This window comes from Leptidea sinapis, chromosome 45 (assembly GCF_905404315.1).
Source record: "Leptidea sinapis chromosome 45, ilLepSina1.1, whole genome shotgun sequence".
Classification (NCBI taxonomy): Eukaryota; Metazoa; Arthropoda; class Insecta; order Lepidoptera; family Pieridae; genus Leptidea; species Leptidea sinapis.
Genome location: NC_066309.1, coordinates 5,589,904 through 5,598,446, shown reverse-complemented (window position 1 = coordinate 5,598,446; position 8,543 = coordinate 5,589,904). Strand labels below are relative to the sequence as shown.

The 8,543-nt window shown below is 36.7% G+C and overlaps 1 long non-coding RNA gene across 3 annotated transcripts; it reads right to left on the bottom strand.

The window, feature by feature from the left end:
* Nucleotides 1-1,392: 1,392 nt before the first annotated feature.
* Nucleotides 1,393-7,326, bottom strand: LOC126977438 (uncharacterized). Of its 3 annotated transcripts, none has more exons than XR_007732209.1 (4): nt 7,272-7,326; nt 5,490-5,575; nt 3,579-3,778; nt 1,393-1,517 (listed from the first exon to the last, which is right to left on the bottom strand). It is a non-coding gene; the product is annotated as an uncharacterized LOC126977438 (long non-coding RNA). The 3 variants fall into 3 exon arrangements; XR_007732210.1 differs by lacking the exon at nt 7,272-7,326 and adding an exon at nt 7,115-7,253; XR_007732211.1 differs by lacking the exon at nt 7,272-7,326 and adding an exon at nt 6,179-6,212.
* Between the last annotated feature and the right edge of the window lie 1,217 nt (nt 7,327-8,543).

The following is an 8,543-nucleotide window of genomic DNA, read 5'->3' as shown; positions in this document are numbered from 1 at the left end:
TATCTCGTAAATATATTGTCAAAGCCGTGATATTACAATTTCACTAGTGATATTATAATAAAACGGTAGATTGTCAATCGACTTCATTTCTTACAATTTAACGGCCTGTTTTAAGTGACATATCACTATGGTTCTGATTGGTATTTTTTTTTCATTCAAAATTTGCCAAACAATAATTGTAAACATTGGATTTGTAATATGTAATTTTCCATGTGAAATTATTGATGAAATAGTAGTGAACAAAGGCCGATTCGGTTTGGACCCTCGCTGCCCTTTGGCTCGTGTATTGTGATGAACAGTGTTATTTTGTATTTGGGACATACAGACCTTATTTTCTATAAGGTCTGATTTGGTCTTGTATAAATAACATCAGATCCCTTCCTAGACTACCATCTATAAATGCTCTAAACGTGTTAGAATTATTTGATCCTTTGAAAACTTGTTTTTACATTGCAATCAACAGTTGTATGGTGGTCTGATTAATTTACGCTCAATCTTGTTTCCAGTTTGGGAAATAAAATTTTATAAATTCTCTCAATATATATATTCTTCTTCCATTTCTGAGGGTTTTAAATAATAATAATAATAAATATTTTTTTTTGTCTCACTTCTAAATTAGAAGAAGACGTAGACAAATTAAGAATTTTGATATCACTTGGTTGGGATGGCTGATATGCATCGCTATTTTCACCCATCAACCCTTCTGTATGGAACGACATGATAAAAAAATTCATTGATTAAAAAAAAAACTTGCTGCCGTTTCTAGCGACAAACTCAAATTAATTGAATTAACTTGACGCCGCTAGTTCACCATCAACATCACTGACCACTAGGTAATATTTACCACTAGACTGGCGGCTATCAAAGCTGTTTGATATTTTAGCACTGTTGGCCATGTAGCGAGAGTCTGCGGTACTAAAACTAGTGACGACAACCACAGCAAACATCGATAGATAGTGGGAAATTATTTACAAAAAAAAATAATGTTCTTTATTACGTTAATTCTTCAAGAATAAATAACACGGAAAACGAACGAAATTAATTCAAAATGAAAATAATACTTCAAAGCATTGTACGTTCTTTCGCAGCCATTTGTATTATACTTCAAAATTAGTTTTCTGGACGCTCGCGAGTGGCGCTTCAAAGAAGCACAAAAAATAGCTGTCAAATATATGGAACAGCCTGTCCAGTGGTCAACATACACAAAAACGACAAATGTTTGTTATAACCGCGATTCAGACGCCGCAACTACGTTTTGTACGCGAACACTTGCATAATATGGTGTGTGTTTGATATTTCGTGACCCGACCGCCATCGCATCCACGACTTAACGTGAAAAGCTTACTTTTTCACAGTGACGACATCTTTTATAACAGTGATTTCAGTTTCGTCGCACGAAGGTAAGCAATCGCAGACCATTCCGGGCCGCTCACCCCAGGGCGGCTTGAGCGCAGTCAAGTGGCTGGCATGCGAGTGAAGACACCATATACCAGATATGTTGCAGTGCTCCTGTTCCACTGAGAAATATTATTCAATTAACATATATAATCAACTTAACATAATTAATAAATTCTTCAAAAACACTTTCTCCCTCTAGTCACACACTCAATGCTGAGCATCATGAAGCTACCAACCACGAGAACTGAGTTTTTTAAATTAACCAATAATTAAACGTCATTTCGTTCATTATTCGTCTTTTTCCTTCTTTGAACGAACGTTGTGGACGGATGGACCGCCAGCTCTCCTACTATTATGGACTACTAGTCGCGACTAATGCCGATCGCTGGCTTCATCTATGACTAGTCAAAGTTAGCTAGCTAACTCTCCGCCGACGCGATCTGCCACCTGGTCAGAACATCTTTTCGGATCCTCTCTAGAACTCTGTTTCTAGTCCCAGCCAGTTTTCAAGTACCAACTAAGTAATATCGTGATACTGCCATTACCAACAATAAGTAAAAACTTGCTATTTTAATTATTGCTACAGTATGCAAGCGAGGTGATTCATTTTTCATAATTATTTCATTCAGTGTTTTAGTATTGGAACTTTTTTCCCCTTTTTAATATCTACAATCAGTCCCCAAACTATGAGCGTGTTGTTGTACTTTACTACTTATTGTACGAGATATGTTGGATGTTCAGCTGCTGGTATTTGATACGCCCTGCCCATTACAATGTAGTGCCGCTCAGGATTTTTGAAATTCCCATAAATTCTGGCACCTTGAGATATAAGATGTTAGGTCTCATTTGTACAGTAATTCGCCCTTCAAACCGAAACAGTAATGTTTACACATTACTGCTTCACGGCAGAAATAGGCGTGGTTGTGGTACCCATAATCTAGCCGGCATCCTAGGCAAAGGAGGCTCCCAATGGTAAAATGAATGTAGCTGACTCTCCAGCCGATGTGATCTGCCACCTGATCTTTTCTTTTTCTCTCTAGAACTCTGTTTCTAGTCCCTGGCATTTTTCAAGTACCAAATAAGTAATATCCCGGAACTTCTAATACCAACATTTATTAAAAACACGAAGATATGTGCTTTTTATACTAACGACACTGTAGCAAGCGAGGTGATTCATTTTTGATAATTATTTTATTCAGCGGTTAGTAATGGAACTTTTATTCCCTTTTTAATATCTACAATCAGTCCCCAAACTATGAGCAGATGTGTTGGATATCTAGAATTTTGTGGAAAGAGTGGTCCACCGACTTTTCTTCCCTTTACTTTAAGTCTAATTCGACAATGTTAATTCGCTTGAGTCTCTTTGGATGGTTTATAGTGTGTAGAGTAACGGAACTGATAATAGATATTTATGCAACTGTTGCGTAATAGGGGATATTAAAACACGAATGTGGGTTGATAATAGTATTACATGAGTGTTTTAATACCTTATTATTAACAGCTGCATAAAAGACTTTATCTACACCCATATAATGAATCCTCTATAAAAGATTCTGAAACAGTTAGTTTACTGCTAAAATAAAAAAAAACTAGTTCTAGTAACCATAATATCATCCAAAGGATTGTTATTATGAAAACGGATGATATAATATAGGATAATGTTGTACCGAATTTCATTACTACACTCGTTTGGATGATGTAATGGTTATTAGGCACTGACCTGTATGAATACCACTGGACAGGCTTTTCAATATGTTTGACAGCAAATTTTTTGTGTCTATTTGAAGCGCCACTCGCGAGCGTCCAGAGAACTAGTTTTGACGTATAATACAAATGGCTGCGAGTAAGTATTTTTGCATTTTTAATTAATAACGTCGTTTTCCATGTTACTTAAACTTTAGGAATCAACGATGTTTGTTTAGCTGAGGTCGTCATTACTGGTTTTTAGTACCGCAGACTATCGCCACATGGCCAACAGCGCCAAAATGGCTAATATTAAACAGGCACAAAAGCACTTTGACAGCCGCCAGTCCAGTGGTAAATAGTAGAGGTCAGTGTTATTAGGACATTAGGTGTTTTAATGTTGGCAATAAGCTAACTGCTTTAGAATCTTTAATAGAGGATTTAAAGCATGGATGTAGATAAAGACGTTTATATAATTTTAAATCAACGTTAATCACTGGTCTGAATCATGAAGTGATCGTTGCAGCCGCACCGCTGCCGCTGGTGCGTCCGCCGGCAGGCCACCGTGCACGCACTGTACGAGTACCGTGGGTACAGCCCGCCCTCGTTCTCGGAGCCGAAGCGACACGCTCGCTGCTCACGGCTCGTCTGCGAGACCAGCGGGTCGTTCTCAATGTTCCGTACGGTCACGTGACGCCTACAAACGTATAAAATATAAGTAAGTTACCGTCATACATCTATATGTGAGCAGTGAATGTGTTAACTATTCACTTCTCACTTCTCGGATCCAAGTATAACAGGGCTATAGACTATAGTACCGGTGTCTTCCACTCGGATCCGAGCGAGCGTCCCGTTCATATTGTAGTAGTCAGTAAATTGCCGGCGTTTGAGGCGAGTCAATGTTGCTTTGTGCGGCAACTCTGGCAATATAGTTGACTTACGAAAACGAGTATACATTTATCAATTTTTTCAAACATTCATATATACCAAAAAATGTATTCAGAATTCGCCTTAAGTAGGTTCCCAGCTATTATTTTTTATTTTTTGTTGGCAGTGAATGTGTGCGTATAATTTTAAACCGGGATTTGTAGTACTTAGACAGGCCATAAATGTTGTTACAATTAAAAATAAACAAAACAGTAGGTACACTTGAATTTGGAATCTGTCATTTTTATATATATATTTTATATATTTTTCATTGGGCTTTCTCATTTTGGCGCCAATACATTTTACAATATTTTGCACTATTAAAATGGAGTGGGGTGACAAAGAGAACCTAATTGCTGTGATATCATTACACAAAGTAGGTAAGAAGCCAAATGCAATTTTTAAAACTCTCCATACGCTTGGTGTTAGTAAATTGTTTGTGTACCGGGCAATTAATAGATACATTTAGACCAGTAGACACGTAGTGTTCGTACGAAAAAGGTGGTGAAATCAGTAAGGGAAGGAATTCAAAGAAATCCTGTTCAAATGCAAAAGTAAATATAAAATATTTTAGTTCGAGAGATGAAAATAGCACCTAGAACCTTGTTGCCTATTCTAAAAGATGACTTAGGACTTGCAGCCTATAAGCGACGTACTGGTCATTTTTAACTGATGATTTAAAAAAGAATAGGGTGTTAAAATCGAAACTACTGAAGCGGTACGCAAAAGGAGGTCACAGAAAGGTTTTGTTTACAGATGAGATTTTTTTTACAACTGAGCAACATTTTAATAAACAAAATTACCGTATTTATGCTCAAAGCAAAGCTTCCCAATTAATCGACTCTGAGTCCAACATGGGCACTATCCGACTTCAGTGATGGTTTGGTAGGGTAGAGCTTTAAAGGACTGACTGAGTCATACTTTTGTGAGAAAGTTATCAAAACATCGCCACAAGTGTATCAAGATACCATGTTCATAGACCAAGAATGGTCCTTCCAGCAAGTCTGGCGTCCCGGCGCCGGGTCATAAAGCTCGGTCTATGCAGTCTTGGTTGGAAACGAACGCTTCGGACTTCATCAGAGCTCTGAAGACTGGCCGTCGTCTAGTCCCGATCTTAATCAGCTGGATTATGATTTATGGTGAGTTTTAGAGAGCATGGCTTGCCCTAATCGCCATGATAATTTGGAGTCCCTAAAACAATCCGTACGATTGGCAGTGAAGAATTTTCCCAAGGAAAGAGTGCGTGCTTCTATTGATAACTGGTCTCAACGTTTAAAGGACTGTATTGCAGCTAATGGAGACCACTTCGATAAGCTTTTTATATTTTAAATAATTGTTTTATTTATATGTTTAATACATACTACTAACACACTGTTAAAGTAATAAATATTTTTTTTTGTGACATACGACGCCAACGCCAAATAAGGGAAGCGATACCTACTGTAAAATATATTAAATAACTGTTACCTAGAGATACTTACTGAAATGTCTTCCCAGGAACTAATTTTAATGACGACGAAGAAATTGTGGTGACTGTCGGTACCTCATCTTCTCCCAGTGTGTACAGCTTTATTATACCAATAATATTTATTATTATTAAATTGTTATAAGCATTATATATTGTCACTATCGTAATACCAACATAGACTTTAAAAATAAGGTAACATCAGTTAATATATATACTTATATTATAATATATTATTCAGTAAAATTTGTTCCCAATCAAGGGTTTCCCTTCCCTCATCCGATTCTCGAAAAGTAAACCTACTCAAAATCCCTAAGTATATATATAATTTACGGCTAAAGGTAGGTGTGAATATAAACAATACACTAGCAGGCTAAGCTGAGGTTTATCTAAAATGTTATTTTCTTCTATTTAAGGTTAATGTTAGATCATGAAATAATTTTGCACATACATTGACTAATATTATATTCGATTGATAACACGAGCTAGCATCTAACTAGTACTTTAATAAGGTTATTGTTATTAAGGTCAGTTCGGCGAAGACGGTTCAGTAAGAAATACGACAAATTCTGAATAGCTACAAAGATGGCAGCATAATGTACGAAAACATAAAACCGTTTTAGCTACAATAAATTGAGATAGATGGCGTTACATAAGGTATATAGAGAAAAAAATACATTTGATACAGCATTAAAAAATACATACAACGCTAAAATTTCAACAATCAGCGCCTATTTTTGTATCGCGATTTTTATATTATTCTGTTCCATCCACAAATCCGCTATAGGGTTGCAAGATGGCAATGGACCAATACGTGCAATAATTGTAGTACGATAAAGGAGACATTTTTTTTGGGCCCACTGATGTTTATTAATCGTATTATGCTAGTAAAATTGTAATTAATTTATTATTGTCAACAGGCCATATTTTGTTGTAAAATCTAACCGGGTTCATGAAATTATAATAAAAAGGCAAACGCTTGATACATTTCCTGTATACAGTTATGGTCACCATGGCAATAAAATGCGTAATTTGTGACATTCATATGAGAAAATAAAAATATTACTGCAAAATGTGGTGGTAACAGTGATTATCGGCTTTTGAAAAGTAACAAATATGTATTGGATCCATGAACCTCATTTCAATTATTATTTTAGAGATTAAACTAATTTAGCATTAAGTACATAGTTTAATATTACCGTGAAATGGAATAAAGTAACATAGACAAAGGTTATATCTGTGAACTGTGCATCTGTCATTTTGATTTTTATTTTGTCAAAACAGAATTCCGTATTTTTCGTTTCTTTCGAGTTGCGTGAAAGTTTTCTTTGCATTATTATAATTATTTAATTTATTTCATAGATTTTAATATCGCTTTTACAGCATATTATACTCCAGAATCGTTGTGTAAATTGTGCAGTGCGTTCATCGTAATGTGCGAAAACATTAATTAGTGTCTGAGAAACTTGAACTGGGCCTCCGGAGAATACAAAATTTTGGGGTTGGACTTAGTATCCCTTAGCACGAATTTGGATGTAAAAAATATTGTAGTTGATAGAACTTTAGTCCACGATTACAATGATACCACTCTTATTACAAGGTAATGCACCGTTTTCAAGAAAATCACAAAACAAATCTTACCTAAAACAGGTAAATCACGTAAATAAATATCCCATAGCACGAATTTGGTTGTAAAAAATATTGTAGTTGATAGAGCTTTAGTCCACGATTATAATGATACCACTCTTATTACAAGGTAATGCACCGTTTCCAAAAAAATAATGAAAAAAATTCTAACCTAAAACAGATAAATCACGTAAATAAACACTAGATGAGCGCTGCCATCGCGGCGGGAGGCTTAAAACTGTCATAAAATGATTTTGGTTTCTTAGTAAAATATAAGTACAGGGTTCAAGCTCATACAGCCATAAATTAGTAAAAGTAATAAATCCCCAAAGCTCTATGAACTGCAATTCATTAAAATTGGTTAGGTTAGGTTATGTTAGAACAGTTAAAACAACGCACGAGCCGAGCGTAGCGTACCGCGGCAGCGGCCGGCGAGTGCCAGAACCAAATTGTAGGCGTTTCCCCCCATTAACAAATTAGGGAGGGGAGAGGGTAGCCTTTTATTTTGGTTTTTCTTGTAAACTGTGTATTACGTTGTAATAAGAATGGTAGCACTATAATCGTGGACCAAAGCTCTATCGTATACAATTCATTAAAATTGGTTAGGTTAGGTTATGTTAGAACAGTTAAAACAACGCACGAGCCGAGCGTAGCGTGCAGCGGTAGCGGCCGGCGAGTGCCAGAACCAAATAGTAGGCGTTTCCCCCCATTAACAAATTAGGGAGGGGGGAGGGTAGACTTTTATTTTGGTTTTTCTTGTAAACTGTGTATTACGTTGTAATAAGAATGATAGCACTATAATTGTGGACCAAAGCTCTATCAACTTCAATTGATTAAAATTGGTTAGGTTAAGTTATGTTAGAACTGTTAAAACAAAGCACGAGCCGAGCGTAGCGTGCCGCGGCAGTGGCGATAGATGTTTGGGGATGGATGATATTGAACAATAAACCCTTTTATAAATGTTTTCCTTTTATCTAAAAATAATTATTGATGAAGCCGTCTAATCTGTCATAGACTATTTTTTACATTTCATTTCACTGTTTTTTTTATGGAATAGGAGGACAAACGAGCGTACGGGTCACCTGGTGTTAAGTGATCACCGCCGCCCACACTCTCTTGCAACACCAGAGGAATCACAAGAGCGTTGCCGGCCTTTAAGGAAGGTGTACGTGCTTTTCTTGAAGGTACCCATGTAGTATCGTCCCGGAAAAACCGCACAAGGAAGCTCATTCCACAGCTTCGTAGTACGAGGAGGAAGCTCCTTGAAAACCGCACTGTGGAGGACCGCCACACATCCAGATGGTGGGCGTACCACCTTTTCATACAATTTATGGCTGTATGGGCTTAAACCCTTTGCCTGTCCAAATATTTTAGGAAGAAACCAAAATCATTTTATGACAGTTTCTAGATTCCCGCCGCGATGTCAGTAGTGTTTATTTACGTG